Genomic DNA, 24,006 nt, shown 5'->3' with positions numbered 1-24,006 from the left:
GGTTAACTTTTCTAAACAGATTATTTTTAACGATAAAGTTTTCAAAATCTCCGAATTATATTATTCTGAATTTCAATGCGAAGTTATTTTATTTCTTGAAGACTTTGAACAAAAAGAAATTGTTATTTATTTTGAATCAATGACGAAAAGCAAGAATAATTATTTCATGAAACTAATTCATAATGATCAACCAAGCCTAAATACTAATTCCTTAAACTATAGCTACAAAGCTTACTTCAATTGATTTATTCTTCAACAATACTCAAATAAAGATGAATTACGAAACGGAATTCTTTATTTGGGGAGTTATTTCAACAACACTAGCCCTTATGGTGTTGTGCGCAGTCATTTTAATTTCCCTATTCATTTACCTTGCTTGTCATTATAGACCATTAACTTAACCAGTATATTCTTCAACTTATATTATTCTATTATTCAACGTCAGATGTACTAGCAGCACAATTTTATAGAAAAACTTCAAAAGGTCTATTATAACGGCCAGCCAAAAAAATTGGATCTATTATTTTGTACAGCCTTGTATCTTAGGACATCGTCAACCCTTCTTCAAGAGAGAACTCAGAAACAAGAAGCTACGATGAACTTTAGAACTTCAACCAAGTAATCTACCTCACAAACTTTAAATGCTTAATTATTATAAAATTAAGCTAAATAATTTATTCGATTATGTAAAATTTGATGTTTTGATTTAATACCTATGGACCGGGATGGGATGTACTGAAGTGTGCTACACTCAGTAACACTATTTGATAATCTTAGTGCTATTTTGAGAACTTACGTTATAGTGCGTGAAGCACAAACTTGATTTGGACAAAGTCCATTTTAACGTGTGAACAAATTACTAAGTAGTTTTGAATAAGCTACTATTTTAAGATCACTAACTAAAACTGAGAATACTATGACGTGATATTATCACGCCACACAGAGAACAGCAACTTAACCTTGGTAACTCTGTCGACACTGTTATCTCTGTCCAATAGGATACTAGAGAACCACGTGTCCGCAATTATAAAAGGAGCTTGCACGCTCAACTACCAACACAATTTGGTCCCCGATAACTTCTGATTTAAAATCATACTCCCGTATTGCTCCCCTGCTCAATCTCAACTTACTTGAGATACTTTTCTAACTTAGAACATTTTGTTACTTGTTCTTAAGAACTCTAAGTCATAAAATATTAACTTAGCACAAAATTGGAAATCAGGTAAGTTAAACTTAACTACTCTAAGTTATAATTTAATATCTCTTAAACTCTATCTAAGTTACAAGTTAACTTAGAATAATTCAACCTGTACTATCTAGTGCTATCTCAGTCTTAACAACATTAATTATTCTATCCCTTCATGCTCGGTTCATAATTGATGCTGTTTAACATAACTTATTAATTCATATTTGCATTTAACTTTCTTTAATACTTAACTATATACCAAGAGTAGAAATAGGGGTTGAACTCTCAAGTTATACATGTGGTCCCGCGATTAACCCCGTCGTTTAAGTATCTAATGTACGGACCAGTAGTATACCTCCAAAGCAAATAACTCAGTGGAGTAAAAAAAATGATGCATTAGATTGATGAGATATGCCGATATTAAGAAAGCGAGCGAAGACGAACGGCAAAATCAAACAACAACAACAAATATTATTTCCATCAAAAAATTTATGTCCGTTTTAAAAAACAAAACTTAATAAAAAAGTCAAAATAGCGTCAGATAAAACTGAAAACAAAAACAAAGTAACTTGTAATTCACCAGAACAAAAATGGTTATTCACCAGTACATAATAAAGCTTGGTAACAATTCGACAAAAAAGAACAGAAACTTTAAAGTCAGAAAAGTCGCTGATTTTTTTAAAAAGCAATTAATTTCAAAGTAATGAAAACCATTAGGAATCAACTAAAATATCCCATAGGTTTACAATTAGCAATGCTTCTCTAGGAGGGAACTAAGAACTCTTGGCATTCAATTTTTCATGCAGTTACAAAAAGAACAACAAATAGACAACAAACTAAAAATAAAATTAAAACTTGCCAGAAAATGCTTTGGAAGCCGTAAAGCCATACTTTGGCCCCCAAAATATGTTCGATTGCACCTTCGTCGAACACCGATGATGTATTATGTTGCAACTCATTAATGAAAATAAGCAACCATTAGACAAAAAAAGAGAAAAATATGCAAACTTATGTAATACTTGTTTTTTTCGAAAAATTATTTGATAAAAATGATTAAATTTATTTAACGAGACCAGGTAACAAAAAGACAATAAAAGGAACAGAATTGAGAAGTTGAAATGCATTTTTTTTCATTTTGGAAAACAATTGTTTTCAAACTCATGAAAGCCATTATCTATCTTCTAATATCAGAACATCGGCTCATCTACTCTTCCACAAAAAGCCAAGCAAACCGGGGCATTGTACAGGAAATTAAATACGACTAAAAAGACAAAGTAAAAACGACAGTTAAAGACAAAATTAAAACATTCAATCAAATTCTTCGAGAAAGTACTGTCGAAGCGGTAAAGAACCACAATCTATATCTTTAAAGACTTAAATATTATCAATTGTGCGTTATTTTGAACGCGAAAATGTGATATAAGTACTGACAAAAAAGTGATAATTTGACAAATCCAGAAAACATGAAAAATAAGCAAATACCTAAAAATTTTTTTAAAAAATGTAAAATCTAGTAGTATCAAAGCCAGATACCATAACTTAAGGCGTAAAATCGCAATAAAGACTAAATTTGAATTCAGCGGAAAGAAGGAGCACTCTTTGATTGCTGAAAGTAAGCTTCAAGTTGACCAAACTAAGAGAAAAATTGAGGCAAATTTTAATAAGCCTTTTTAATTTAAAAATCAAGTATTTTAAAAGTCAAACCGACCATAAGCTTTCAAGCAATCAACTAGATAAATTAATTTCACGCTAATTTTGAAGCCAATAAGACCTACCACTAGTGAGCTTTGATTTGAAATGTTCTGTTATCTAATTAATATAAAAAAGATCAAATTTTTTTTTTATAAAAAACTGACTGACGACAATCCGAATTTTTTTTGGATTGTAACGGTCCAGGATTGGTAACAGAACAAGTCCTGCTAATGATGATTGTCCGTTAAGAATATTCAATTTTTGGAATCTTTTTGATATAGTTATTTTGTTAGTAAAAAAATTAAAAAGAAATGCTTCGTTTTTGATAATCAACGAATAAAGTTAGCAAAAAACGGCAAAGTTTTGTTTACAGAGCACTCTCAACGGAAATTGAAGTAAAATTAGCCCCGTTTCAGTCTACAAAGATTGTGTTAGTGGTGTTTGGGTGTACACTTCCTGCAAATTTAATATCAGAGTGGACTAAAGAAACTTATTTCGTACTGTTTTTGATGAAAAAGTCTGAATTTTGTGAAATTTTTAGCCAAAATTTGTGACAAAAAAATTTAATGAAAATAGCAAACAATATATTTTGTCTTTAAACGTAAAATCAACAATATTTTCTTGAAAATTTTATTAAATTTTATCAAAATTGGCGAAATTTTAGTCAAAAATTCCGATAAAAGGTGAGTGAAATCAACGGAATACACTCTATTTTCTCGAAGTTTAAACCTCGATATCTCCCTGTCAAAAACGAAAATTTAAAAAATCTTTTTGTTTCCATATTCTACGCTGGACAAGCTTTCTAATGATACCAGTCTTAACTCTCTACGATGAATATATCGATCGGCCAAAATTGACTGAACAAAAAAAAACCCATTTGAGTACCCATTTGAGTATATTGAGGGGTCGGAACAATTAGGAGCGCTATAATAGCCGTCTGGAATTGCTGACGCGGCTAATAATTAATTAACTAATTAGCATTGGGCGGATATCTTTGGTGGAAGAATTATCCAGTGTCGCTTTGATATAGGACATAGCAGCTGAAGAGTCCACAGACTACTGTTACTACACTGCAGACTAAACAGCCTTATGCTGCTCCGCTGCGATTACGCACAAATTAAATTATTATTATTATATGCGACTGTGCATGCATGGGACACAAAAGTTCAGCATGGTCAATGATAACAAAAAATTTATCAACTGAATAAACAAGATTTCAAAAACCAACGATGCAAGACTAGTGTCAGACTAAAGAACTGTGTTCAGAAAGAGCTGTTTGATTTGCATTACCAGTTATTACAGACTCCTAAAATGATTTCGAACAATTTTGCAAGATCTGTTTAAAGAGTTCGCAAGATCTGTTTCAGATCACAAAAAAATGTGTTCTTAGTTACCCTGTGGATTCTGCTCATTTGGTCTAATTTCCTGATTTAGCTAATATTTGAGGGGTAAAAGTAAAAAGAGTACAGAAATGTGAAATGTCGATCAACTACACTAGTCGTAGCAAGAATCTGTTTGAATAACAAATAAACCTATCACAAGCTATGCTTACTCTCCGGGTTTGCATTGACAGTCATATCACAAGGCTACAAAAATCAATGAAAAAAAAAGAAAAAACATGAAAAACCGACCCAAATGAAACTGACCAACATAAAACCTCTTATTTTTTCCTACAGCAAGAAAACAAAAATTTAAGATTTTTTTCTTTCAGCTGCTTTTTGAACGAATTTGTCTCAAAATTATTCATTCCTCTTGCTCTACATAAAAAGGAACAGTTTATTTCTCCTAATATCTGTAAATGTTTCAGTCATAGTAAAATTTACAGAGATAGGCAGTGTAGAAACTTAATAATTATAAACAGAGAAAACTAATAATTAATAATAACTAAACTATAGAACAAATAGAGAATTCACCTGTATTGGCGGGAAGGGACGACAGTAACATAAATTCAATACAATAAAGAACGAAATTTAAAAATTTAATTGAATTTAAAATGTTTACAAGTAATTAAACCATGTTGGGTTTTCTTCGGGTCCCTCTTGTATTCATTACCAAAAAAACTGCTAATATTTCTTCTTTACAAGACTGTATGACATCACCAAACAATTTCTTGGAACAGAATTGTGCCGCAGAGTACATCTCTTAAAAAATACTTTTTTAATGCAAATTGCATTTTGAAATTGTCTGGTAAAAATATTTTGAGTTCGTTCGTGTATATAAAAACTTGCTGTTGGTATTTTCAACGCTGAGGTTGAGAAGGCAGGCTTCTTTTTATTCATGATGCTATGACAGTACGTGGCAGCCCTGCAATCGAAAAGCAGCGAAATAGGTAGTATACCAAGATTGATTTTAAGATCTGTGGACGAGTCAAACTTTTGTCTGTGGAAACAAGCTTTGATGGCCCAACTCAACTGCTTTTCCAGTGTTGTTGTGAGATTGTGATTGTTAGTTGCAAGTAATACAGAAAAACATTGAACAGGACTGAGAACAAAAGAGTTCAAAATGATTTTTTTTGCATAAAGTGGGAATTATGTTCCTGAGTGCATATATGCATTTAATGCCCTGGACCATTTTTGACAAAAGATTTTTTTTACTTTTTTTTATTTTTGAGGTCTTTGTCAATATAAACACCGAGATATATGATTTCTGCTTTCGAACTTATTAATTGGTCTCCCACTTTTAATGTCGTTTCATCTTGAGGATTAGAGGTACCAAAAATAATAAACTCTGCTTTATCCGGATTGATTTTGAGGTGATGTAATTTAAAAAACTGTTTACACTTTTCTATGGCCTTCTCAAGACCGTCTCTGCATTTGAGAACTTCACCATGAGAGCTTAGCAGGATTGTGTCATCTGCGTATTGTATTGTTTCACATGACAAAAAATTGCTGATATCATTAACATATAGATTGAATAAGAGATGACCTAAAACTGTTCCTTGCGAAACTCTTTGAGCCATTTCAATCCACCCCGATTTAACATTAATGATTATGATTCTTTGTTTTCTGTTCAAAAGATAGCTGGTAATGATATTTTGAGCTGGTATCGAAAATCCAAGAATTGAAACCTTTTGAATCATGAGCTAGTGATTAATGAAGTCATGAGATTTCGATAGATTTAAAATAGCTGCCGCAGTAGTTTTTTCGTTTTTGTTGCATCGGATTTTTTTCAGATAAATAAACGAGAGCATCTGCTGCACAAAACTGTGTTTTAGAAAGCAAGGAATTCTTATGTATATATTCATCAATTTGTTGTTTAATAAGAGATTCGAAAACCTTTGCTAATGCTGGTGTTAACGAGATTGGTCGATACTTTAGAGGATCATCAAGACCTTTTTTAAAAAGTGGAGGGATGTCGGTTCTTTTGAGTTCAGCAGGGAATGTTTCTGTTCTTATAAATTCATTCAATAGAAAACATATAGGTTCAACTAGTTCACTAGCTGTGTCTGGCCATGCCCATGAGGGATTGGTAGCAGACCCACTGGTATGAATTTTCCAAGAGCAAGAAGCGGCTTGAGACATTCAACTTAGTAACAAACCTAAAAGAAAAGGTATTTTTTTGCCTCACCATGGGTAGGACTACAGTATAGTTCCTACTTTCAAAAACTCTCCTAAATTGCTGAATTTTAAACTAAGTAAGTTGGCTATTTTAGTTTTTTCTGTAATAATTTAATTCAAAGCTTTTCAAAGAGTATCTTACTCATTGACCAAATTCCATTTCTCACGCTCTGAGTTGAGCTTTCAATTAACTGATCATGAAATTGCTCAAAATCTTTTTCATAGCCAGCGCACACTTCGGCTTTCAATTTGAAAAACTCGTGGAAAGATTCTGAATTGACGTTTTGCTCTCTATGCAGATTCTTGTAACGTAAGTTTATTTGAAATAAAACCGATTGGAATGGGAAAAGTGTCATTTATTGTTTCTTATAAAAAATTGTTTTGATTGGCACATGAAGGAGTATTTGCTGTTGAAGTTTTCGCTCATATGAGCGTAGCATTTTACTTGGAACTGCATATTTGTAAAAAAATTTCCGAATATAATTGTTTGATAGATTGTTTAAAATCTTTTGGGCTGCAATTCGTTTTATCATTATTTCGTTTTTTAATTACTTTGTTCTTGCTAAGTTTTGTGGCAAGTATAATTAATTGAGCAAAATGATTTGGTTGTATTGGTGAGTGAAAATTTTCAATCTAAAGAAGAGGTTCGTTTCCGTGAATAATAATTTAATCTATGAGTGAGTTCGATTCATTCTTAAATCCAGTTGCTTGATGCTTATTAGTCACATTTAGATCACACGGTTGAATGATTGCTTCTAAGTACTGCTTTTCTTTGTTTTTCAAATAATTGAAATTATAGTATCCCACCATACTATTGTTTTGTTATCAGTAATTGCTCTTTGAATTGATCTAACAGACTGCTCTAGAAATTCTTCGTGAAGAAGTTTTTTTGGATTATAGCAAATGTTTAATAGCACAAATAATTAATAGTACAAAAGTTTTTTTGTAATCTTTGGCCTATTTATTTCGACCCACAGAGTATCAAAACGATTACTTTTGAAAGCTGGATCAATGCTTAGTTTTGGGTTGAGTTTCCTAGGAACAATTAATAATACACCTCTCCCCTTTGAACTCACCCGAATCATTGCGAAAACCAAGTCCAATTGTTTTGTTCGGGTTTATTAAATCAATGTTAATCTATGTATCAAGCCATGTTTCAGATAGACCAAAGATGCAATTAACGCCAACATCACTCATTAGGTTTTTTAACTGAAGTTTTTTTCTTGTTATGCTCCGTACATTCAAATGAAGAATTTTTATATTGTCTGAAAAAGTTTGGCAATCAAGTAATATGTCTTTCATTGATTTAATTGACCCAGGGTTGGTTTCAATATCTCCGCACCTTAGAGAAATAGCATGATACTATTAATGTATAACCAAATAAATAAAATAATTAAGACAGAAAATCCTAGAATTAATAAAGCTTGCTTCTGGCTCCTGGAATTGGTCTCTGACCAAAATTGAGTTTGAATTGTTATTGAGTTAAGTGACGTGGGAAAAGAGGAAGTCACTTAAGAAATCAACAACATTATTCCTATAATTATTAAACATATCTTGTTAGAAAACATTAAGCTTATAAAACAGTTGAGATCAAATTCATTCAATACAACAGAAAATTACGATTGATTCGGCATTTTATAAATTTATCAATATTAACATTGTTGGTAACAGTAATAATTATTCAAGTTAAAATTAGGGTTTGCACTTGCGTTAGGCCATTACTGCTCAGGGATTTTTTAAAATTGATTATTCATTTTATAGCTCTGGTTGGTGAATTTAATAGTATCACAAATGCCTGTAGATGTTTGAAGTAAAAACATTAGATGATTTTTAAGGAAAGAAATGCCATGATTGAAATTCATATGTACAATGATAGAGGAGAACAAAATCATGATAGAGGAAATTATAATGGTTGGTCTTTGGGTTGAAGGAGGGAATTGAGCATTTTAATTCATTCAGCTTGAGCAATATAAAATTTTAACCAAGAGATTCCAATCTTTCTTTAATTGCAGCATTAACCTCATCAATTATTTTGTTTTTGATCTATTGTAGTTGGTTTTCTGATCGCAACTACCTCTATTACTGCAAAAACACATCAGGTTGGAACTTATTTATACAGGCATTATTAAGGCAAAACATGTCGTCCAATATCTCATCGCTGCTTTTTTGTAATTTCGAACCAGTATTTGTTCCGTCTTGAAGAAATAAAGTTTTAAGTTTTTTGCAATCATATTTGTCCAAAACTTTTATTTTCTCTTTGGTGGTTGACCCACTGTAGGCATGGATGGCTGTGTCCAGTGGTATTGTCGCATCTCTTCGTAGTTTACCAATGATGCTGCTACCGAGAACAAAATTTGATTGTTCTTGTTTGAGGGGGATTAAATCAAAATCTCTGACTTTGTCAGATAAAACCTGGTCTTTTCGAGATTCTGATTCATAGTTGGTTGTGCCCTCCCCTTCAGTAGATGAATGTTTCAATTTTTTGTATTGTAGTTGTCGCTGATAAGTAACGAGCACATCTCAATTAATTTATATTTTTTGTAATCTTTGATGTAAGTCAAGTTATAATTTGTAGGAAGTTTCTTTTTTAAGTTGAATCCATTTCGTTAAGAATCAGTTTGCTGACTCAGATTGATATGCTCTTGGCTTTCTAGTTGAAAATTATTAGAGTTTGTGATAGACATTACAATTTCTGTATTTTGAATGAATACGGTCAAATTTATTTCTGCTGTTTGCATAAGTGCAAAATCGATCAATGTTTCAAAAGAAAAAATGTCGAATGTACTCTTCGAAAATTTATTTACTGTCTGAAAGTTTATTCGTTGTCTGAAAGTTTATTTCGAAAACTTTAAACAACTTTGTCGCATTTCTTCAGATCTGTTCCTGAAAACTGAAAAAATTGTCAGTTGTAATGAGCCTGAAGGAAAAGTATGTGAAATAATCTCCTTCTAAAATCATTTTTCGACATTTTTTCGATTATGCAACTCGTCAGCATATTTTTGCCGTTAAGATTTTCTTGATGCAGCTCTGTAATCAAAGTTCTCAGTTTTAACTGAAGTACAATTCTTTCATCAGTGTTTGAACTAAGTTCCCCTGCGTACATAAAACATACAAAAAACAAAACTTCCTTCTTTTAAATTTTTTCAAATAATTGCCTCCTAACTCTTCAGCGCTTCACAAAGACATTCAGAAGTTTCTGATGCTTCCCTGAAACAAATTCACGAATCTTTGAGGAAACATTATTTTGAAATCATAGTTTTGTTTTGTTGCCTCTATAGGTTTGCTAGCATTATCAAGTAATATCATTATCACTTGACGTCAAATCAAGCAAGTTTCTTTAAAACACCAAAAGTCCGCCCTATAACATTTTCTGAAAGTAATCGGTTAATAAAAACGACAAAGGACTCAACGATGTGGTCGTCGTTCATCAATTTTCAAACACCAAGTTTAAGATTGAATGTTGAGAACAATTTACTGAATAAGTTCAGGCTCAGTTAGCATATATCTCCATTAAAAAGGATAATTCAGATTAACACATTTTGTTTCCTTCCCGGGTCGAGATGTCACCGCCATTCAACGCAAAATTATGTAAAATAAGCAGTGAATGCGGACAATTTGGTAAGATAAGCAATGAATGCAGTAAAATTACATAAATCAGGCGATGAATGCGGTGAAAAACCTTTTGTCGATTGGTAGCGGTTAAGTTACATAACCTCACCGCTGAAATAACCGGTGAATTTATATAAATTCACCGCTTTGAAAAAGTTTCGAAGTTATGTAAGATAAGCGGTGAATGCGATGAAATTACATAAATTCACCACTTAACTTAGTGGTGAATTACATAAATTGACCGCTTAGAAAAACGTGTTAAAATTGTGTGAGAACAGCAGTGAAAGCGATCAAGATACACAAATTTACTGTTTAACTTAGTGGTGAAATTACATAAACCCACTGCTTAGAAAAGTGCTAAAACTGTGTGAGAACAGCAGTGAATGCGGTGGAACTACATATTTTCGCCGCCTAAGTTAGTGGTGAGATAACATAAATTCACCGCTGAGAAAACGCTTCGAATTAATTTTTGTTCAACGAAGTTGGGATACATTTATTAAAAGATGCACCGAAAAATTACACGGGTTGTTGACAAAATATAATATAGGATGTAATCACATGAACTACAAATTGAATTGATAAGAAAACGACAACTAAAAAACAATCAGTGAAGAGAGGGGGGTGGCACAGCAATTTCGCAGCTTGATTGTTATTTTATTACAAAGAGAAGCCTCCTTAATAAAAAAATACTATCCGTGAAATTTTGCGCTATGTGAACGTGTTAGAACCAACGTTTTTCAATAATCTCGGAGCGCAAAATTGCTGAAACAGCATGAAAAAACTATTCTGCACTTATATTCTTTGTTAACATATACAAATCCTTTCCAAATCCTGGTAAAACTTTCCAAATGCCTTGAAACTTAATTCTAAAAGTTTCCAAAAGCCTCAAAACTTAATTCTAAACTTTTGACAGGCAATGAATCAGAAACCAAAAATTGATTAAAATTTTCAAAAGGGGATTCCTGTGTTAGAAGCGGTATATAATGTCATTACTTTGAAAACATATTGCACAATTTTTTCGAGAGATATGGTTGAAAAGATCATTTTTACTTTTGGTTAACTGCCATCATATTTTGGGGGAAAAAATCATGAACTAAATTTTAGGGATCATGGAAAATAAAATAAAACGTTTCACTAAAAAATTAGATCTTCAGGGACATTATCAGTTCGATAGCAAGGTTCTGAAAAAGCAAACGCATGCAAAAAAAATTGGGATAACAATGCATTTCAGTAAAATCAGCAAAGCTTTCTTTTTTCAAATTGTTTTTTTTAAAAGTCTGAATTTTCTTGATGCCTATTGAAATCTGCGCAACACCTTGAGAAGAAAACTAAGCCGGTGAAACAGGCAAGAAAAAGGCATCTAAAATAAAGCAGAAAGTGGTATAAAAACGAAAATCTTCAAGAAAAAGAGAAAAAGAATATTGAAAAGTTATTAGCTAATTCTTTTCCGTCAAATTTTTTTTCATCTCAACGAAAGCAGGTACTAGTCGTTCATTTTATCGAGAAGTCAAGCAATTTTCTGGAAAACTGATAAAGAAATATATAGGATGTAATCACATGAACTACAAATTGAATTGATAAGAAAACGACAACTAAAAAACAATCAGTGAAGAGAGGGGGGTGGCACAGAAATTTCGCAGCTTGATTGTTATTTTATTACAAAGAGAAGCCTCCTTAATAAAAAAATACTATCCGTGAAATTTTGCGCTATGTGAACGTGTTAGAACCAACGTTTTTCAATAATCTCGGAGCGCAAAATTGCTGAAACAGCATGAAAAAACTATTCTGCACTTATATTCTTTGTTAACATATAAAAATCCTTTCCAAATCCTGGTAAAACTTTCCAAATGCCTTGAAACTTAATTCTAAAAGTTTCCAAAAGCCTCAAAACTTAATTCTAAACTTTTGACAGGCATTGAATCAGAAACCAAAAATTGATTAAAATTTTCAAAAGGGGATTCCTGTGTTAGAAGCGGTATATAATGTCATTACTTTGAAAACATATTGCACAATTTTTTCGAGAGATATGGTTGAAAAGATCATTTTTACTTTTGGTTAACTGCCATCATATTTTGGGGGAAAAAAATCATGAACTAAATTTTAGGGATCATGGAAAATAAAATAAAACGTTTCACTAAAAAATTAGATCTTCAGGGACATTATCAGTTCGATAGCAAGGTTCTGAAAAAGCAAACGCATGCAAAAAAAATTGGGATAACAATGCATTTCAGTAAAATCAGCAAAGCTTTCTTTTTTCAAATTGTTTTTTTTAAAAGTCTGAATTTTCTTGATGCCTATTGAAATCTGCGCAACACCTTGAGAAGAAAACTAAGCCGGTGAAACAGGCAAGAAAAAGGCATCTAAAATAAAGCAGAAAGTGGTATAAAAACGAAAATCTTCAAGAAAAAGAGAAAAAGAATATTGAAAAGTTATTAGCTAATTCTTTTCCGTCAAATTTTTTTTCATCTCAACGAAAGCAGGTACTAGTCGTTCATTTTATCGAGAAGTCAAGCAATTTTCTGGAAAACTGATAAAGAAAAATTTCTAAACTATCACAATTAAACAAGAGAAAAAATTCAAATTTGTTCCTGATTTAAACAATTAAAAAACCTAGAAAATGATTAGAAAATATATCAAAAAAGCAAAATAGCACGCGTTGAAAAAAATTGGGCACTCTTGCTCTCCGACTGAAATAACCTCAACATAATCATCTTTTTTTATTTTCATGAAACGGTTTGACAAAAGTTGCAACTTTGCAAGAAGCACAACCTAGTTGAATGTTATGTTACGCCACTAAATGGTTTCTTGTAATTTTTTGGCTTTTGGGGGGTAAATTTGGGGTTTTTGTTTGCGACAGTGGCAAAGCTTCGACACCTTTTTAAACAATACCTCAGTATTCCCTACAACGAAAATTGTTATATTAGGTACTGACAACAGTGAAAACAATGACTGTTGAAATCATTTTCCACGGATAACTCTTAAAAATTTTATACAATTTTGATTCAGTAAACCCCTCCCCACAAAGCTTCAAATGGCGTCTAATTTTCTTCTCTATTCAAAATGTTGATTTAAAGTTTTAAAAAACTAATTTTTAGTCTGAATTGAGACTTAAATATTTTGAAGAGCCGTGATCTGGCCGTGAAGCAAGTATATTAAAGCAATTAATATCTCTGAACCTTATATTAAATCTATATTTAATCAAAGAAAACAATTGATTGAAAACAAAAATTCACCATCATAAGTACTCTTAATGCTAACTGTTTTTTTTAAAAAAATTTGAATATCAGAGAAGGTAAGTAGCTAGAAAAAAGGCGCAAACTAAAAGAAATACTCAAAACTATTGCAGTTTTACATAAGAAAAAATCAACCTTTTTCGACTTTAAAAATTAAAATAAATTTACAAGATATTTTAAAAAACTAAAAATAAGCAAATTGGCGCGTAGTGGAAAAGTTTGGGCATTTGCTCTCCGACTGAATTGACCTCAAGATAATTGTCTCTGATTTTCATTGTTAAGTCAGAAAGACGTTGCAAGTTTTGTGAGTTGCACTGGGTAGTTGCAAGTTATTTAACGACATAAAACGCTTTTAGGGTATTCAGGGGCTTTGTGGATAACAGTAACAATGCATCAACACGTATAATAACTCTGGACAACAGTAACAGAAAACCAATGTTGAACCCAATCTTCACGGATAGCCCTAATCAATTTCCACAACATTGAGCTAGAAATTCCCCACAAAACCCTTCAAATAGCATTGCTCTATTTTATTTGGTAATTACAGGTGAAAACCTAAACTTCAGACCAAATTCGGCGCGAGTTTTTCTGATGAGCCGTGATCTGGTTAGAAAAAAGTTGTAGTTTTCGCATGAACCCGCAATTAGTATCACGATACCCGAGCTAGATAAAGATTAAGGTAAAATCAAATATATTAGAGCAATTAGTATCCCTGAATTATAGAGTAAAGCTATACTTTATCAATTGCATAATTGATTAAAACATAGGATTAGGCAGGGCATCAAAGTACTCTTAATAATGAATCAATCAAAATTCGAATAATAGCTTAAAAGACATTAAATGATTATAAAAACGCAAATTAAAAGAAAAATGTCAAAACTACCACAATTTGATAGGAGAAATAAATTTAACCTTTTTCAAGATCTAAAAACTTTAAAAAACTCATAAACAATTAGTATATTGCAAAGTATGTTGTCAAGTCTTATAGTGGGTCTTATGAAAATTCCGCGGAAGATAGTCAAGGATCATGTGCCACTCTGCACTGGTTGATCTGACTCTTGGCCAAATGTAAGCAAAAAACTGATCATACCGCTTCTCACAGTCTCACATTTTGTTTTTGCCTCAACATTTACCAAGGGAATTATGATTAAAATAATTAGCTACCAGAAAAATCAATTAGCATTTTCAAGTAAAATATAAGCATTTTTAAGTTAACGTTAGTATTGATCTTAAAGATGAATTAGTTTATCCTCCGTTTATTTTGGAACATTTATCATATCAAAATCTGGTCTTCCGTTACTTAGATGCGATTTTTAGAGCAATTTTTGCTAGTATTTTTGCTATATTGTCTGTAACACGTGCCTGTAATTTATTCAGATATAATACTCTTTTTGATGCTCCTCGTCAATGATTTTTCCAAAACTATGCCCCCCCCATTCAATTCAATCACTTGAACATCGGAAAGCTTTAGGCTAATACGACATTAAAATAATTGAAATTTACTTGGTTCACATCGTGTCCGGACAAAACAGTCCCAGACAAAATAGTCCCAAATTGCAAAATATTCCCAGACAAAACAGTCCCAGAAAAATTTTGTCTGGGTTTCTTTTGTCTGCTTTTTTGGGACTGTTTTGTCTGGGACTGTTTTGTCTGTTCACCGGTTCACATTTATTTCGCCAGCTAGGCCTCCAACATCAAGGCTAAACCGGAACAATTGGTCAGCAATAGTCTGAAAAATATCACTTATCTGCTTGAATGTGAGCTTTAAAAAAGATTATAGGAAGGAACATTAATTTCAGTTTCCACAAGGTTTTAAAATTATAGTTCAAATGTAGTAAATGTCTGTTCAGATTCGCGATCTGGTGAACCGCGACCCAAATGCATACAGGCGTTCTGCAGCGAGTACAACAGTGGCCATGAGTTTGACTATACTCCAGTAAGAGCCTGTCTGTATCTCTCGGCTCCAGCAGACTAAGTCCCTCTCCCATGCTACCACAATTTCAGTGTAATTCAAAGAGTGTGAGACAGTCCTGCTCAGCTGTGCCTCCATGTACTGGTTCAGAAACTTCACGTCTTCGCCCAGCTTCTGTACTATGCGTCTGTGATAACAAACTGTTCCCTTTCCTTTCTTCACAAAGGACTGTTTGCATAGAAGCAATTCATTGCCGAATCTTTGAAAAGTATTTTACTTCTACATTTTGCCTTACCGAAGCCTGCTTAATTTTTTTGCCTACTTAAGCTCTGAATCAGGAGGAAAACCATCTCAAAAACTCGGCGCGAGTTTTTCTGATGAGCCGTGATCTGGTTAGAAAAAACTTGTAGTTTTCGCATGAACCCGCAATTAGTATCACGATACCCGAGCTAGATAAAGATTAAGGTAAAATCAAACATATTAGAGCAATTAGTATCCCTGAATTATAGATTAACGCTATACTTTATCAATTGCATAATTGATTAAAACATAGGATTAGGCAGGGCATCAAAGTACTCTCAATACTGAATCAATCAAAATTCGAATAAGAGCTTAAAAGACATTAAATCATTATAAAAACGCAAATTAAAAGAAAAATGTCAAATCTACCACAATTTGATAGGAGAAATAAATTTAACCTTTTTCAAGATCTAAAAACTTTAAAAAACTCATAAACAATTAGTATATTGCAAAGTATGTTGTCAAGTCTTATAGTGGGTCTTATGAAAATTCCGCGGAAGATAGTCAAGGATCATGTGCCACTCTGCACTGGTTGATCTGACTCTTGGCCAAATGTAAGCAAAAAACTGATCATACCGCTTCTCACAGTCTCACATTTTGTTTTTGCCTCAACATTTACCAAGGGAATTATGATTAAATTAATTAGCTACCAGAAAAATCAATTAGCATTTTCAAGTAAAATATAAGCATTTTTAAGTTAACGTTAGTATTGATCTTAAAGATGAATTTGTTTATCCTCCACTTATTTTGGAACATTTATCATATCAAAATCTGGTCTTCCGTTACTTAGATGCGATTTTTAGAGCAATTTTTGCTAGTATTTTTGCTATATTGTCTGTAACAGGTGCCTGTAATTTATTCAGATATAATACTCTTTTTGATGCTCCTCGTCAATGATTTTTCCAAAACTATGCCCCCCCATTCAATTCAATCACTTGAAACATCGGAAAGCATTAGGCTAATACGACATTAAGATGGTTGAAATTTACTTGGTTCACATCGTGTCCGGACAAAACAGTCCCAGACAAAATAGTCCCAAATTGCAAAATATTCCCAGACAAAACAGTCCCAGACAAATTTTGTCTGGGATTCTTTTGTCTGCTATTTTGGGACTGTTTTGTCTGGGACTGTTTTGTCTGTTCACCGGTTCACATTTATTTCGCCAGCTAGACCTCCAACATCAACGCTAAGCCGGAACAATTGGTCAGCAATAGTCTGAAAAATATCACTTATCTGCTTGAATGTGAGCTTTAAAAAAGATTATAGGAAGGAACATTAATTTCAGTTTCCACAAGGTTTTAAAATTATAGTTCAAATGTAGTAAATGTCTGTTCAGATTCGCGATCTGGCGAACCGCGACCCAAATGCATACAGGCGTTCTGCAGCGAGTACAACAGTGGCCATGAGTTTGACTATACTCCAGTAAGAGCCTGTCTGTATCTCTCGGCTCCAGCAGACTAAGTCCCTCTCCCATGCTACCACAATTTCAGTGTAATTCAAGGAGTGTGAGACAGTCCTGCTCAGCTGTGCCTCCATGTACTGGTTCAGAAACGTCACGTCTTCGCCCAACTTCTTTACTATTCGTCTGTGACAACAAATTGTTCCCTTTCCTTTCTTCACATAGGACTGTTTGCATAGACGCAATTCATTGCCGAATCTTTGAAAAGTATTCTACTTCAACATTTTGCCTTATCAAAGCCTGCTTAATTTTTTGCTCTGAATCAGGGGAAGAACCATCTCAAAAAAGTCGGCCATATTTCATCATTTGCGGAAGGGAAATCACCCGAAACTGTCTTCATTTTCCCAGCTTTGAGTTCTCAAATATGGGATAAATATTGCATACATAACTTATTTGTTTGATGCTTCTTGCTATGATCATATAAATTTATATGATCATAGTAAGAAATCTCAATTAAATAAGTTATTATTTCCGCAAATGATGAAAATGGCAGACTTTTTTGAGATGGTTTTTCTCCTGATTCAGTGCTTGATTTCATAAAAACGTACACCTTTTGAGATTAGAATGTCTGAAAATTTATATTTCCATAATTTCCAAAGATTCAATACAGCAATTAGGACAGCTAGCTTTCACATATAAACTATGGATTAGCTTTAAAGCTATCCAAAATCAGATTCATTCAATTGCAAAAATTATTTTTGGAAAAGGGAACAGTTTTTTCCTGTTCAGAAGCACAAGATTACGGCTACCACCCTCCATCACATAAAGTGGAAAATCAGCCATGTACGTCAGGAAAAAGTTGAACACATAATTCGGATCCGGATTAGTAAAAATTTCCAGCATCTGCTCCCATGTAATAGTTCCAATTGAGCCCACAAACACTGGTCGCATGGCCAAGTCATCGTGTTGGCACCTGATTATCAGAAACTGTTTCAAGTCTCTTCTTCCGGGAAAGTCATACACTACCATGTTAAGTTGTTGGATTCCTCGATTCGGGAAGAGGTTCGAAAAAGAGGAGCCGAGTAACGGTTGTGCAAGAAAGAGACATCGCTGAGAATGGGTAGAGTTTCCTCTAAATCGGAGTTCGCAAGAACAGTACGGGGTTGAGTCTATCGACCATCCGTCGACATTCATCGTCATCGTCATAACTTGGCCAAGTGAAATTCGACATATTAAAAATCTAATATTATTATTACAGTATGACAGCTCTCGCAATCATAGCGCTGCCTCTTACGCGCAGGCTCGTAGCATTTGCAATAGTTCAAACGATTGTGGTCTGAATACAAACGCGAACAAACTCGCAGAAAAAAATAGCGATTATTCAAGCGAAAACGTTTTTGCAAACTGTCAGGACTAATTTTGTCTTCAGATAGCAAGTTACTCGTTTCTACTAAAATCACAAAAGTAATCCAGCAAATCTAGCTTTGTTCTACTAAAAACAGTAAGGAAAATCTTATTTCATATGAATTTGATATGGATTATGAGTTATGCGATATGAACTAAGCTCTAAAATGGAAATCGAGCGATTCTCTAACGGTCAACACGACTTGAGAAAATGACGTCAATTCAATTCTGATGATGCCATTTTTAATTAAAAGATCACAAACAAAAAACCAACCTTCATTTTGCACGCAGATCAAGAAATCACACAGACGTCATTTTTTGAGAAAATACACCATATTTTATTTTTTCTTTATCATACAGATATGAAACTGTCAAACAGCCTTAAGTTCTTTTTGGAACAACTTGAACCACAAAAAAACTTTCAACGTTTGACAAAATATTGGTTTTACGAAAAATTTGTGTATATTTTCACTCAAGAACAAAAGCTGCAGAGAGTCAAAACATTTTCAACGAAAGCATTCAAAATTCACAATTACAAAACAAACTGATTAAAACATAACGGTCTACTGTCAGGCGAAACGCTCTCTACTGATTGGCGAGCGGTTTGCTTCGTCAGTAACTAGCTGCGGTAACTAGTTGCGACAGTAGCTAGCTTTAGCTTAATTGAGGAATGGGGTTTGAGCATGGGGGAGGGTGGTAACAGTGCTAGGGGTCGAGCGAGCGGGGTTACGGGTGGAATGAGGTGGCAGGGGTGGAGTGGGGGGAGGAAATGGGACGGAGTTGAAGTTGGGGGTGGAGGGGTGGGCTAAATCAAGCTCTAAAAACCACCCTTCACAGCGTAAATTTCTTCCTCCTAAACAGTTTTTGACATATTTTAGAGTTAGCGAACGTCACTGTAGACGTACATTACATCAAAAAATAAGATCGCAGGAATTCTAAAATATAGACGCTTTAAAGCCTCAGCATAACCGCACACAACTAAACATCGGTACAACCGACTAGCGACGGACAAATTGCGCTCAAACGACTAGTTAGTTTGGTTTCGTTAGAATCTTGCTGCTGCTTACGGGACTAGCTTTCGTTTAATTAAGGGTGGCGAGGCGTGGTCTCCATGGGGAGAGGAGGAATGGGATGGTAGCCCCGCCCCGGTTGGCCTCAAGCGTTCAGATTTACGGGTGTGGAGTGAGGTGGTGTGGGGTAAAGTGGGGAGTGTGGTTGAATTGTTGGCGAGAAAGAACCGGCCTTCAGAGCTTTAATTCAAGTTTCCTAACAGTTTCGGCGAATCGCACACTAAGCGACTAGTACGAACGCTGCAGATCTCAATGTCCTTCGGTTTTACCTGTTCATCTGTTTTCTGAGGACGAAAATCAAATGATCAGACGAAAACACGGTCAAACGAAACGTTAGAAGACAAACGGCACGAAAAAAAGCCAGCATAACTACTACAAATTCAAGTTTTAGAGCAATTAAGAATTTAGAAAAAGCAATTTGAATGGGGGATGGACAAGTTCGGGGGGGGGGGGGGTAAAATAATAAAATTGGAAAAAGCAGGGGGCTCCGATCCACTACCCTGCATCTAGGGAACTAGCTCAAAGCAATTTGAGTAAATTTGAGAAAAAAGCGAAAAGTTGCCAGTAAATGCTTAGCTCAAACTTAGACACTTTTAGAGCTTTTGCGACCTTAGGAAGAATTGCACCTGAGTTGCCGAGATCACCGCCTGTGTCTACAAACTCAATCTGAGTCTGCACAGAATCCACATCCGAAACAACAGCCAAGATATCAAACACTATCAAATTACTCAACATAATTGCCATCACAACCAATAACAACCCACTGAAGACCCGTCGCGTATCCATGGCTATATATAACTAAGTATTGTCAAAGTAACTTAAAAGCCATCAAACAGTTGCAAAAGCGGAAGATCTACAAAGAGTCAATGTTTGAAAAGCCGCAGCTACAAAACTGGCTTAAGTTCCGGTTTCCGCGGAGGTATGGCTGCAGTTTAAGTCTGAATAATTGATAATTTCGAAAGCAGCAAAAACTTCAAAGTACAACACTTTTATGTACTGGCAAAGATCCTCCCATCTTAGCTCAAATTGCAGGTCTTCAGGCAAAATTTGATTTTTAACCTACCGAAGAAAACAAAGTAAGATTTTGTTGATTATGAATAACAAATTTGGACACCACAAACACAGGCAAAAAAGGAAATCAAATCAGAAATGGGAAGCAATCAACAGAGTGAATCTGTTTTCCATTGTAAAATAATGTACTTTTTTTCATCACGAGAAATAAGTAAGTCGTGTGATAATCTTTTGATCAGAATGAAATATTAATGGCTGCTAGGAACAAACACATTATTTGTTCTAAGAACCTATGTTTTGATAGCAGAAAATTATCAAAAACCACCTTTGGGGGCAGTCTGCGGTATAGTACTCAAATGAATTTCTAATACAGCACTGTTTGTCATTAAACACAAACTACATTAATATAAAGTTCTCTTTAAAGAATTCAGCAAAGATAAATAACGCGCTTTAAGGAATTACATGTTTCAGTTTCGAGGGAAATTTTGCGGCCTAGGAGGAAAAGACAATTCAGCAAATTTAAGTTGGTGATGCCGTTTTTTGTACCATGGAACTGCAACCAAGCTAACACTAATTGACTAAACGCTTGGTTTTCATACGCCATCACCGGTCTTGAATTCCCTGTTTGAGGGGTCAACCATATGAAAAGACAAATAAAGTCGAGGTGAGCGGTAACGTTCCTACCTTAATTACATGGTCTAGAACACAAGGAATTTCGACACAAAGTCTTCTAGATCAGCCACCTGTCTTTTCATACCCAATACCGGTCAACCCTGGCCCCTTTTTATGTTTTTAATCTTTTATTTGCAGATTATCAAAAGTTAAAATATCTGGCCAGTTAAGAAGATCCAGTAGCTTTTGCAGAGCTAAGCTTTGGAGCACTGGAAAATATCAATCCAATATCAGCCAATTATTTTTGACCAAAGAGTGGAACATAAAACCAGATTTGTTGATCGACTTTCACCAGCCGTATTAACGAATTGCTTATTGTTCTACAAGGTATAAAAAACTCTTACAAAATACAGCAGAATTTTCAAGCAATCTTGCAAACAAAGGGACCTAGTGGCAATTTTTTCTTGCAAACCGAAATAATTCATAATATAAACTTCGACATTATATGAAAAAACGCACGCTTTTAATTGTTAGCGACAGTTTTTTCTTAAGTAGATCCACGGTCTCTTCATACCCAAATATAGTCCATGACCTGTTCATAAATTTGCCTACGTCCTATGCATAATTATACATGATGGACCTGCTATCTTCGTAAGCCGACCAACGTTCTTTTTATAGCTGGTTGATTCAAAATCTTTTCGTGGGACTTTCTCAGCCCAATTTATTGGTTCAGACCGACAATTTAGGTCAACAAATGGTCAATTTCATCCGTTATCGGCCGACACATAGCCAATATTTATGCTTTCGCACAATTTTTTATAAAAATTTTGCTGTAATTCAGGACATAGTAATATCAATTATTCTTTAAACCGGTATTTTCTTTTTGAAAAATTGAACTGAACAAACTGGCAGGATATATTCTCAAGGCGTTGCAAAAACTGAAAAGTTAAACAATTGTGCGTTTATGGAAACTCTGCATAAGATGAATCGAGGCAATGTGATAGCGTGCCAAGCAGAGAAAATGCAACAAAAACAGAAAAGAAACTGACAAATTCCAAAACAGAACATCTGAAGCAAAAAAGATTAAGACATGGAGCAAGCTGATCGTTGACGAATGAGCTCAAAGAAATATTCTCCATTTGCAGTTGAAGGGGAAAACCAATGTGCCGAGAAAGACAGTCAAATGAAAACAGAAAACAATGAGAAAACTTAACCCAATAAATATAGTGAAACATTTGAAATGTTTTCTATTCCATCAAAAAAGTGATAAGAGGGTCTATTAGCAGGTCGCTAATAGCAGGTCAAGTTAAGGTCAAATTCGGCAAATCAAAAGCGCTAAAAGTGTAACCGCGCTTTGTAACTTTAAAAAAAAATTGAAAAATAAATTGAAAAATTTAATTCGAATATATATGAAAAAAAAATTCTTGAGCTCCTGGAGATAAATTAGTCCAACAATTTTGCGTTTACGGAACTCTGCATTAGAAGAAAAAAGGCAACGTGCTAGCGTGCCAAGCAGAGAAAAGGCAACAAAAAAAAACAGAAAAGGAACTGCCTAATTCCAAAACAGTACATCTAACGTAAAAAAGATTTAGACATGAAGCAAGCTTATCGTTGACGAATGAGCTCAGGAAATTGTTTTCAATTGATGTTGACAAGTGAAAACCAATGTGCCGAGAAAGATAGTCAAATGAAAACAGAAAACAATAAAACTTCACCAAATAAAAGAAGTGAAAGTTGATATGTTTTCTATTCCAACAAAAATAAGTAATGGGAGGGACTAGAGGCTAATGAAGGGTTAATTTTAAATCAAATTTGTCAGAGCAAAAGACTTAAAAGAGTTACCGTGCTTTGTAACTTTGAAATATTTGAAAAAAATTAAGAAAATTACTTTGAATTTATATGAAAAAAAATTCTTGAGCTCCTGGAGATAGATTAGAATAAACTCAGCTCGCTGTTAAAAGAAAATAACTTTCGCTGTTAAAAGTATATTTCGTTTGGTACAGAATTTCTTATGAGTGTCGTTCCTGTCGGATTTGCTGCAATATTTGCGTTCTTAAGGAACAGGATTTGCTAGCAATATTTGCAAACTTTTCTGCTGCACACATTTATTCAATTCAGGTAGCTGCAGCAACAGCCTTAAAATTTTGCTAGATAGTTTCGATTCTTCCAAAATCTAAGATTTTCTAAAAAGTTCCTGCATTTTGCTTTTATTTCTTGAAGTTATGGCGTAATCATTTTTGTACTTAGTTTGTTCATAGTAAAGTTCTTCACGTATAAATCATTAGCGGAAACAGCAAGACGAAGTGATTGGGGAAAACCTAATATGAGTCGAGTCATTTTAATGTTTGTACACGCATATTAATTCAGATCTGAGAATTTTTAGAAATTCATCATTTTGCTATTTATTTTGACAATATCGTCAAAAAAGAGTCATTGAGAGGAATACTTGATGAAGGCATAATTTTGCAGATTAATTTTTGTTTATTCAAAATCAACTATCAATGGGGCTTCTCTTTTTTAAAAGTAATTCAAACAATTTTATCTTGCCCATAAATTGAATTTCAGCTCACATTTGTTATTTTAGGATGCCAATATTCCTGATTTTTTTTTAATACTGTTGTTTTCCATTTTATATTTGATTTTGCAAGGGCATTAACATGTAAACTGTAAACAGTCTCCACGGATTTAATTATCGGTAATTAACAGCATTTTAGGCAAAAAACTCTTAAGACAGTACATGTGCTCGCGCGTTCATTCGTCTCATGTTTTTTTTAAAAAAAAACAAAAATTTGACAGACAGCAGTTCCAGTGCATGATTTTTTAAGAGCTCTTATTAGCAAGAAAACGCAGTTCAGTGAAATGACCTATCAACCATCCGAAGAAACATGATTTTCGAGACAATCCATATGTTAGCAGTTGATCCACACAGGCAAAATCGTTTTCTTTAGTTTTTGGTTATTTCGAAACCAAAACTCATTCAGAACTGCAGTTGTCAAGCAAAAATCTTTTTTAAAATTGAAT

At 33.8% G+C, this 24,006-nt stretch overlaps 1 protein-coding gene across 1 annotated transcript in view; it reads right to left on the bottom strand.

Annotated features, from left to right (window-relative positions):
- Window positions 1-24,006, bottom strand: part of LOC142338286 (uncharacterized) — a 263,519-nt gene that overhangs the window by 167,741 nt on the left and 71,772 nt on the right. The window lies entirely within an intron of this gene.

This window comes from Convolutriloba macropyga, chromosome 1 (assembly GCF_964194025.1).
Source record: "Convolutriloba macropyga chromosome 1, txConMacr16.3, whole genome shotgun sequence".
In the NCBI taxonomy this organism is placed as follows: domain Eukaryota; kingdom Metazoa; phylum Xenacoelomorpha; order Acoela; family Convolutidae; genus Convolutriloba; species Convolutriloba macropyga.
Note: the sequence above shows the minus strand (reverse complement) of the source record. Positions and strands in the feature narration are given on the sequence as shown.